The 11,241-nt window shown below is 48.0% G+C and overlaps 1 long non-coding RNA gene across 1 annotated transcript in view; it reads right to left on the reverse strand.

Moving 5' to 3' along the window:
• Nucleotides 1–384: 384 nt before the first annotated feature.
• Nucleotides 385–11,241, reverse strand: part of LOC108449745 — a 13,764-nt gene continuing 2,907 nt past the window's right edge. The window contains exon 2 of the long non-coding RNA XR_001866021.1: nucleotides 385–9,571. This is a non-coding gene — a long non-coding RNA (uncharacterized LOC108449745). The remainder of the gene's footprint in view (nucleotides 9,572–11,241) is intronic.

Consider the following 11,241-nt stretch of genomic DNA (forward strand, 5'->3'; position numbering starts at 1 on the left):
TATGGAAACCTCCATGTACTGTTGGAGATCCCAGCTCTGGCCATTGCCTTCTGTGGCACAGACACCTTCCAAGGAGGAATTTATCACTGTTTATTCCCAAGGCACAGCGAGGGTGAGGTTTCCAGCGATGTTTTTATTGCTCAGCTAACAGTGTTAACCTCTTCAGTGAGGATGTGCACCCATCTAGCAGTTGTCATTGACTGAAATTAGCTTTGCACTTCAGGATTTGTCAAGTTGCAATTGTACTAAATGCTTTACTGGCTGCAAAGTGACAGTCCTGACACAGCTAATGCCATGACCCTTTGGCCTCAAAGCAGTTTGAGCAGACCCCTTGGTCCCTTCCTCTCATCAGGACTTGCATCTCCCGAGATGTATGTCACTACCTTTTTTTTTTTTTTTTTAGCATAATACTTCTTTTTCACATGTTCTGAGAATTTCAGGCTGTGCATGGATCACGTTTTCAAAATCTCTTCCATATTTACAGGGCTCAGAAGCCCTTTTTTATATCTACACTTGTTTACTTCACCCAGCACCAGAGCTGGGAGTGGGGAACACAGGACAGGGTATTTCAGGTCTCACTATAAAATCAGGTGAAACAGGGCACAAATAATTTGCAGGGCTGCAGCAAGGACAGGGACAGAAGTCTTCTCATGCTGTTCTGTAGAGGAGAAAGAGCCCAATGAGGGCTGGACTGAGGGCTGAAAGGGCAAGAGGCCAGTAGGTCCAGAAAATATTCAGTAGAACAGATCTCCTGGTCCTTCCTGTACAGGAACCTTGTGCCATCACACAGGATGGTGCTCAGCGCTTGGAGAAGCTGCCAGAAAAAAATCCCACTGATTTTAGCTCAGAAGGTGTTTAATCCTATTCCTAAATCCATGGCAATCAAAACTGCTGGAAGATCCCAGCCCAGATGCCCAGCAAAGAGGTGCTGTTTTCTCCTGTGATGGCAGCCCTTCTCCAAGTGGCACCTCTGGGATGTGACACCGCTGAAGCTCACCTGGCTGGTGAGCATTTGTGATCAATTAACCCCCCACTGCCCTCCTGTTTTCCCTTCAAATGTCCCATTAGGATCCAAGCAACAGCCACAGTCAGGAATGCAAAGACAATTATGCACTGGAATTTAAACAAACCATTAATTACCAGGATGCTCTGGCAGATGATGGCTCCAACAATGCTTATTACAAGAACCTCCATCGAGTTATCTGCTCTTTCATGTGTGGCAGAGGTAACGATCTCCACTGAGATGGGAAAAATAATTAAAACCATACAACAAGATGTTTTATTAATGACACGCACATCTCCATTGCTCTGAGAAAATTGGGCAATCTGTTCCTACACCACAGCTCTCCTTCAAGGGTTTGTATTTAACATCACTTTAATAATGGCTGGCTAGAGTGCTACCTAGCTCCCTTGGATTGGCTTAAAGGAGGAGAGGACAAGGGGAGGATTTATTTATGAACAGCACCCACTGAAGAGCAGATCTATGGCACAAAGTGGAATAGAAAAAAGCCTTGCGAAGAGGGTCCCTGCTTAACTCACTGGCTTTTAAAGAAGGGGTTCAGCAATGCAGTAACAAAACACAAAGTGCTTGAAAAAAACATCTTTAGGAAAAGTACTTCTTAAACCAAAAAAACCCCACCTTGGTTTCCCTCTACAAATCTAGATCTGATCTCAGCTGATCTGGTATCAAAGGCTTTCACTGGGAGCAGGAGCAGATCCATCAGGGGGTTTGCAAGGTTTGGTGAACCTGAGTTCAGTGATGGGCCCGCAGAGCACAGCCCTGGGACGTGAAACTCCCTTCCACTGCCCTTCATAGCAAGCACGAGGTTAACGTGTCTGAAGATTGAAGCCCTCTCTTGATGTCTGACCAAACCCCCAACAGGACAAGCTTTTCCAGCCTGCCCTGTCAGCTCACCCCAGTCTGCCTGAGGACTGCACACAGGAGTATCCGCTCCTCCTGCCCTCGGGCTGCCACCACCGGCCAGCAGAGCCACCAAGGACATGACTCACCACGGTGCCGAGCACCTTCCCTCTTCCCACTGAGCTCTAATTTACTTAATCACCACAGATTAAAGCGTGTCTAATTAAGGACAGGCGTTAGATGTGATGGGGAGCCGGCTCTTTTCCTGTTCACACACTATGGGGCTGGGCAAGCCCAGTGTCCCTCACCTGGTTTCAGGCTTTCAAACGGAAATGTTTTGTTCCTTTCCCAATGGAAGTTCAAAGTGGACATTTCACCTAAAAGCAGAGGGTGTAGAAGAACCTATAAAAAATGCTTTAGATCCCAAAAATATTTCAGAGGAAACTTTTTTCTCTGTCACAGGTATTTACGTGCATGGGCTGGGTTCTAGCAGGGATGTAGAAGCTTGGACTGGGCTGAGAAAAGAATAAAATATTGCTATGAGGGGTACAGAAGGGAGCTCACTGGCCACAGGCTCACTGCCCAGTATAACCACAGCTCTGCACGGAGACAAGAAAGGACCAGGACCTTCTCTACAGCAGCTGCTTTGCTCTGCTAACCTGATCTTTAGTGCAGGCACAGCCTCAAGGGTTGTGGCACTGAAATCAGTCCTGCCTCTTCCACATACTGCTGGGTAGCCTTGAGTGAGTCACTCAGCCTCACTCAGATGCACACTGCATGGCTAGGGAGGCATGGATACTCCTTTTTACTCCATGGATACTCCATCATTTGGTGGCATCCATTGGCTATGAGGTGTGGAGACATTTTAACAGCAGTATCTGGCTTTTCTGAGATACTTAGCACAAGCAGATCTTGAAGTGCCTTCTAAAAGGTGTACAATTTCATTATTCTTGGTTGGTAAATGGGGCCTTAGCCCTGGCAGGAGTGTCTAGAAGCTGCCACAGAGCCTTTCATTCATGTTGTCTTTGAAATTCAGTCAGCAGCTGAGTTGCCTCACAGGATCACCCACCAGTGGCTCCTGACTCTCATTCATCAGGGCACACTCAAAGACATCTCCCTGACCTCCAGCAGAGCCATGTGCCTGCTTAGGTTACAAACAGGCTTCAGAAGGCATCTGCTGGGCTGCTTCACTGCAGAAGCTCAAGTTTCACTTCCCAAAATGATGAAACACTTGTTTGACACTTGTTTGGTTGGATGGAGCCATGAAGTTATTCAACCCTGCCAAGGTTTCGCTGTGAGAAAAGACCAAATAGTTGAAGACTAGGGCTTTTCTTTGATATTTAAATAATTCCAACAGAAGAAGCACTTGTCTAATGCTGAGATGAACCGGGGCGTGCCCAGGAGTGTGAAGCACAGTGAGCACCACAGCTGCCCACACGACACTGTCATCATGTGGCCAACGCCGCGTTGAAGACCTGCAGAGGGTCTCCCGTTGTAATAGGTCACAACATGAGGTGCCAAGGGCTTCCCACGTGTCTTGCAGCTCCCTCCCAGTGCAGGTGGGGTCTGTAGAAGGCAGAACAACCAGCATTGTCATCTTTCTTGTTAGAGAAGAGATGGCTGCAAGGTCTGTCTGGGAGAGAGGGTGCTGCGAGCGCCGTCTGTGCTGCCAACACAGTGATGCCGAGGGAGAGAGGAGCAGTCTGTCAGCCAGGGAGAACATGAGCCCAAGGCCAAAAGAAGGGGTATCTGCCCAAGAAAAGCAGGAACTCTCTCCCCCTGCATGCTCACAGCCCCCAACAGCTGGGGATGTGGACGATGCAGACACCTGGTGCCAGCAGTGCCCTGATCTGTGCACAGGGAACCACACACAGGGCTCACCATGGGTGCAGTGGGGACATTTGGGGTCACCACGGGTGCAGTGGGGACATTCGGACTTCCCCAAAGCCCACCAGTGCCATGGAGAGGCCCTGGATCTGTGGGTGCCTCACTGGGATGTCAGGTGCTGCTGAACACGCGTCCTTTCAAAAAAATGAACCCGCGTCCTTTCAGAGCACGGAAGGGAACAGCAGGGAGCACACATCTGCATGTGACCTGAGTGACACGAGGCTGCAGGCACAAATTACACACTTTACAAGTGACATCTGCTGTCATGGGGGGAGGTTAGAACAAGGCTGTTTAAAATTCAACTAAACTCTGCCCAGAAACAGGGCAGTACATTGTCTCCTTTTCTTTTTCACCCTCCGGGGTAACACTGTGATGTTTCTAGCAAGGAAGTCCCTCTCTTTCTAACAGATTTCACAGTGGGTTTTGCCCAGAGGGTGGGATTCACATATTCCATGGGAATGTCTGGCTGCTTCACAAGCTCCAGGCCAGAATCTCTGTCAGTAAGTACCACAGGAGTTGATTTACACCATCAGAGGTCTGGTTTAGACCAGGAAGAGCTACAAAACGCAGGAGATGCTCAGTAGCATCCTACAGCCCCACTGTGCAGATGGAGAAACTGAGGCACAGCAACTCCATGTTCTACCAGCAGAACTTATAGCAGGATCAAGACCTCTGCAGTGCAATCCTGCCCTTTGATAATGTCCTCTTTTTTTCTCTAGACATGGCGAAAAAGAACTGTACATTGTTTCTGAATTCACAGCTCCAATCCATCTTCCAGATAACTCACGACATGAAAGTAAAATGAATTGTTGCTCTCCTTCTCTCCATGATCTCAGCAAATCCTAACAGCATTACTGTGACTACATGGATTGGATATTCTCTCTCCAGTTTTCTGGTCTATCTGACTCTCTTTGGACACACACACCTTGATATGCTGTTAAACTCTCCCACCCACGAGCTGCTTGCGCGTAGCTTTGCTCTGATTTGTCATAGATGGCTGTACCATTATGATGCTATTAAGTCAGTTATCTCATAACATGGAATTACTTAATAATTTGCTCCATTTGTCCTCATTGATGGAAACAATGTGCTCAACCACATCTTATCTCAGTTCTCAAGGATTTTAAGCAATCTGTCAAAGCCTTGAGCAGCTCCAGCTCTTCATTTTATCAGTGGGAAGATCAGAATATGTGACTCAGAGCAGTGCCGAAGGATCCTTCAATGTGCAGAAGAGAAGCAGGACATAAACTGAGCCGGGCAAATTCAGATGAGACAATTACCAGTAACAGGGAATATCTATCAAAGGAATTGATGTACTGTCTACGTCCTGAAGACACAATTCTTCTGATTAATGCCTGTATCCACAGGGAAAAGCCAACACTGACTCTTGTCTTGCTGTGCACATTTAGACCCAGGAGAGATCTAGTCTATGTGCCCAGGAGAACCAAGGGTTTACTCTTATCTTTCTAGAGGAGACTTCTAAGACTGGGCAGATGAATTGTGTCCTTGGAGTGCACATTTCCTACCACCTATGGTAAGAGGAGTTGGCAGCGGCCACGTTAGATGTAACTATATTGTAAATGTCTAGTCAGGAGAGATGAACTCCAATTTTGGTGCTCAGCTCTGTTTCCAAACTGAGTGCCCAGTACTCTTTGGATGTGTTGGGTATCTGCACACATATCTGCTGGCTGACTTGATGAAAGACCTATGGGGACTTCATCTCTCAGGAATTTGATGTCATCCAGACTTGGGCCTCCTCTGAGTCCTTTGTCATGTCTGCCACTGCAGATGCCAGAGGTATCCATGGTATGTGCTGTCTGGGACAGGCTGGAGCATTTCACCAATTAAAAATGCCAGTTCTCAGAGAGCTCCTAATGCAGCCAACAGCGCTGTTCTTCTGGCCAAAGGAATCACTCCCTGGGGTCATGGGCAGGATCAACAGGCACCCATTGCTCATTGGACACCATCCTGCAGAGGCTGTAATTCAGCTGTGTCTCCATCTCTGAACTCTACCCTTCATATCATGCAGGGAGCTCAGCTCTGCTGACAACACATTGCTACCTCACACCCCCGGAGGGTCTTGAGGGTATCTTGCCCAGCTTTCAGCAGCTGCTCCAAGAGCTGCTGCAGAGCCTGTAGGCCTGCATCCTTTCCTGCCAGATTTGTGTGGACGCCACAGATTCTCACAGCATCCCAAAAAAACCCCCATACACCTCCATTTAGACAAGTGAACAGTGCCCTGTATGTTTTCCAGGAACACACGCATTACTCAAGAACGCATTGCTGGATACATTGCACAAATACAGGGGTGAGTTTTTGTGGTATGTGTACACAAATGCTCGGACTCAAAGACTTTGTTTCTGGCCATAAAATTTCTAAATGATCCTTACCTATCTGCCAGGATGTTTGCTTTGCTCAGTTCATTACTGTAGGCAAGACGCTTTTCCTGCACTTTATCACAGGATCTCGAAGGGTAAACGATTTCTATGAATACCAATGTTTATTCTATCAACGGGAACACTCAGTGCAGTTAAAATACAGTCAAACAAGATGCACTAGGACAGAAAACCACAAGCTGTGTTTCATGTGTGGCCATAAACAAGCTCAGCTTATCAGAAAAACAGGTCCAAATGTGTCAGGAGCCAGAGAAAGCTCTTGATTACCCAGCATCAAGCCCATGGCCAATGTGACTGTTGGCCTCTTTTCACAGGAGCAAGTTATAATCCATGTTGGCATGTGTGAAATAAGGAATTGGCGGCACTCATTAAGAAAGAAAAGAAACGGAAAACTGTGAAAAGGAAAGTAGCTTTACCAGTATTTCCAGTGGTGAATCATTGGCATTCAGGGCTGTGGCCTGGTTAGGGCGAGAAGGCTTCTCATTTGGGTGCCCAACACTGACAAATCCTGCTAGGGAAAAATGCTACCCCTCTTCCCCTGGAAGCAGAGAGGCAGGAGGGTTAGAGCTCTGCTGCTGCTGCAAGGGATTCCTTTTCTCCACTCTCCCCAGGAAAGCCATCCCCCTTTTCAAGCTCCCCACTCCACCCTGGCCAGATCCCAGCACTCTGTTCCCAGCCCCATGGGCTGTCTTCAGCCCTGTCCACAAAGGCTGCTCTTAAAATGTTCAACCCCTCCTTTCCCAGCAGAGAGGGAAAATACCAGTTCCTTGAAAACAAGTGGCAATATTCTCAGAGACATCAGGGAAAGATCAAGAAGGCTTTAATGTTTTCACCATCTTCCTGAGTCTGAGCTCTTACTGGTGTAGACTGGAAACAAACTTGGTCCCTGTCACCAACAGTGCTTTCCCTATAAAAATAGGAGTTTCCAACGGAACAAGTTTTCCCTAATTGTTCCTGGCAGGCGTTTCACCGTCAGCTTCTCTGTGGGCAAACCTGCTACTGGTCCCTCCGCTAAAACCACAGCAAACAAGGTCTGGAGAACAAAACTCGAGATGACAGGGAGAGCTTAAATAAAAAGGAAGGAAGAACAAAACCTACAGCAGGCACATAATCAAGTGAACCAAAGGGCTTGTCCAAGCTACCAACAGCTGGGTGACAAATCTGCCCGTCTGGGATGCAAGAGCAGAGAAAGTGGCTCAGCAAACCATGCAGGGCCTGAAAGTCAGCAACCTACGATGAGTCACTGGGGCCAGGACGTGAATTTTGGGTGTCTGGGAGTGAAGAGGACAACCCAGTGCTGCCTGGAGCACTGAGTTCTCCAGGGAGATGCCTGTCTCCCGGCTGGTCCAGCACTAGAGGGTAACAGTGAGTCAGGCTGTTGGGCCAGTTGTTGGGCTAGGTCGTGTTGATGGTAATGGAAGGGTTGGAAGTGGTGATTCCAGGGAGGTCAGAGCAGGCAGGAGCAAATGAAGGGTGTTGCACTCCCCTCTCTGCACTTGCTATAGGGCACTTATGGGGCTGGGCTGCCCCAAGGACAGAGCAGTGGGGGTGCTGGAGGGGGTCTCTGTGCACTGGTGGGAGAAGAAATGAGTTGACATCAGAAACGGGCTGCTGAGCATTGAGGGAGCGCAGGGCTGTGGGGTGGAAGGCCAGGAAAGGGGATAAGGAGCCTGGTGGAAGGTGCTTTCTGCCCTTGCAGGGTGATTTTGAGCCAAGGGCCAACTCACTGCTCTGCTTCTGCACTCAGAGCAGGATATGCACCCGCTGAACCCCACGTTTTACTCTCAAAGCCCTGGTTGCTCATCTTTAGCAGCTAACGTGCTTTTGAACACATAACACAACCAAAGCCCAGTGCAAGGTGTAAATTTACACAGCTTGCTGATGCTTCAGTTCAGGACCTCATCTTCTGGACATGGACAAGCAGAGCCCTGGCAGCCACCTGAGCTGCCTTCGATGGCAGGAGCCAGACCTGTGCCTGTGTCTGTTGGCATTGAGCTTGGGACCTCATGTGTATGCAGAGCGTCGAGCAGAGCAGCTCTTCTTAAACAGTGCCTGTATTCCCAGAGGGGCTGTGCCCAGTCACACATCACTTGGTAAAGTTGTAGTGAATTATTTTTCCTTTAAAGCTTCAATATTTTTTGAATCTTTAATCAAAACTGTAAAGCCTAAGAGCAGGTTCTCTAGCAATTGAAGTTAGGTGTCTAGTGGTTAGATAGGACCAGCAGTCAGGACTCCTGGGTCCCATTTTCAAACTTCCCACTGACTCTTTGAGTGACCTTGAAGAAGTCAATTAATTTCTGTGTCATTTTCCAGACAGGTAAAAATGAGGAAATAATTCTTCCCCAGTTCACTGGGGGATTTTGAGTGTTAATTGTTTGCAGGGCACTTTTCTCTCCCCAAATGAGAAGTAAAAGAAAGGCTGCAGGAAGGCTGAAGCTTGGCATGGCAGGACATGAACACTTCAGGACCATGCTGATGTGCTCAGAGGGCCCTTGCTGCAAGGAGGGGGAATCACTTGACCCTACATCCCTTGGCCTGCACATATGGCTAGAAACCTTCCAGCACTGCACCTGGGGTCCAGCTCTCCCCACCGGCCGCCCCAAGGCTGCCCTGCCCCAGCCTCTCAGCAGCTCTGGAGGCTGATGTCTCCTTGCAGTGGTGTTATGGAGGCAGAGGCGGTGAGAAGGAACCAGCTGTCTCCATCCAGAGCCTCTCACACGTGTCCATCTCTCATCCCCCCAGGCTCCCAGCCTTGGCACGTTTGCTGATCCTCACCAATAACATGCTGATACCTCACCAATGGGGATGCATCACCAGCTGGCAGGCTCTCAGCAACCAACCACAGCTATGAATTCCCATCTGGGCTATCAGCTGCTTTGTAGAGCCTACCAAAAAATCCTTTGGGGACTTGGCTTTGTTCTAAAATGGAATATTTTCACATCTAGAATGAGGTGATCCTTTTCCTGGGGTGCTCTGTTGAGGCCAGCGGAGCTGTGTCAGGCCACACCAGGCTGCCCTGGGGTGGGAATGACTCCTGCAGGGAAGGATCTCTGAGTTTATGAATGTGGAAATTTATTTTTGCCTTGAAGGGAGGCTTGTCACTGCCCTGTCTGCAGAGCTGATCGCTGCACAGGTTTCCCCGGGCAGGAGAGAGGATGAGGAGCTGCCACCCGGGAACCCCATCCAAATTAACCTACTTACCAGGCTGCTCTGCTGGCTGCTCCAGGAGAAGGCTGTTTGTTTGCTTTAAGCCATTTCTGTGCAAGCAGTAACCAGAGATGAGCAAAATTCGGGAAATTTCTGCTCCCATGGGAAATTTCAGCCTTTCAGAGGTGGTTTGCATCTCAAATCAGGCCAGTTCAGCAAAATGAAATTCTGGTTCAACTCACTTGGAGCAGTCGGATTCTCCCTGGTGAAAAAGTGCAACCTGGAGAAAGAAGGGAGCGGAGAAATGGGGGAGACTTTCTTTAACTTACAGGAAACTTCCCTTTATGAAAAATTGTATTTTTTCACTTGTTCCAGTCCCAAACTGCTCCAGAACTAATGCCAGGAATTCCCTCATCTATTTATACTGTTTTGCTGTCTGGGTCTTATTGTACCTGGCATTTCCTGTGACATATGACTGTGTTGCAAATAATACCAGGAACATTTACCTTGTGGAAGTATTGTGGAGGGAAGGCATCCAAGGGCCCTTTGTCAGCCTGCTGTCAAAAACCTGCAGGGATCATCCCAGGCCCCCCAGCGCTGCCAGCAAGGGTCCAAAGCCCTGTGGATTTTAGAGCACTGCATCTGCAACAGTGTGGGCTTGTTTTGGGGGGGGATAAATGCTTTTTCTGGTGAAAGAAAGCAGCAACACTGTGAATTTCTGTCAGTTTTGCCAAGTGAATTCATTTAGAGTTAAAAAACATAAGTTGCATGAGATGGATTTCACTATGAAATGTGTCTTTGTTCAGAGATTTCCTTTCTCTCTGTTTTTCTTCTTAACGTGAAAAATCCTTAAAGAGTGAACTGAAATGCTTTCTCTGGGATAGAGTGAAACTTTTTTATTAGATCAGGAACAATATAGACGTGTGTAATTATCTTTCAGCATCTCCAGCAAACCAAAACATCTCTTACTCACCTCATTGTAATTGAAAGCGTCGTGGGACACCCTGTTAAAACTGAAGCTGCTTGCAATTGGCTTGAATCCAAACAAATAACTCTTAACTGAAACTCTTGTTTTTACAAAAGGAGCCATGAAAACATTACCATGATGAAGATCTGTCAGAGCTTACTTTGGGGGACAACTGCCAAGTGGCGGTTCTGTATCTAATCTCATCAGCATTGCTGTAGTTACAAGCAAAATCAGGTCCATGGATCGCTGTTTTCTTGGTATTAAGTTAATGTCAGTGAGACAGACCAGATCTGGGATGGAGTTTGGCTGATTGCATGTAAATGTCTAAATTTGAGTTCCCTTCACAGTCACAGAAATCTAGTTATGACAGCCCGTGGTGTCTAGGGAACAGCTCACTAAAGTAGGTGTCTAAAACAGTTTGGCTAAACCCCACCTTGAACAAACTTATGTCAGTGCTGCAAAATCAGCCCAGTTCTGATGGAGACAGAGGGTGTAGATGTGCAGGAAGGAAGACAGGTGCCTAAATACAGGTATTTCAAGTCCTTTGGGATGCCCTGGTGTATCTCACCTGGCTTCTGGTTACCTCTAGAAGGACATGGGTCTCACACAGATCCCATCTCCTACCTGCCAGCCTCGTGTCCCTGCTGACATGGGACATCCAAAGCAGCACTTGGTCACTGATTCATTCCCCTGAAGTTGCATGAGGTGAAAATCATTCCCAGAGTCCCCAGGTCAGCAGGACCTGGAAATACACCATTTGGGAGCACTCCTGATGGGCCCATATTTCCAAAGATGGATCATGTAGCAGCAGCCTGCAGCGTGACAGCCCCGCCCAGAATTCCAGGAGGTTGCCCAGCTGAGCAAGTCAGTCTCTTGTTACCTTACATAAGGCACAGGGCGAGAGGAGGAATTGCTGTGGAGACTGCATGGGGCTTTCTTGGAAAGCACCTCCATTAACTTCAAACCTTTTGTCACCTCCTGCA

The sequence above is a fragment of the Corvus brachyrhynchos genome, unplaced genomic scaffold (assembly GCF_000691975.1).
Source record: "Corvus brachyrhynchos isolate BGI_N302 unplaced genomic scaffold, ASM69197v1 scaffold18, whole genome shotgun sequence".
Lineage (NCBI taxonomy): Eukaryota > Metazoa > Chordata > Aves > Passeriformes > Corvidae > Corvus > Corvus brachyrhynchos.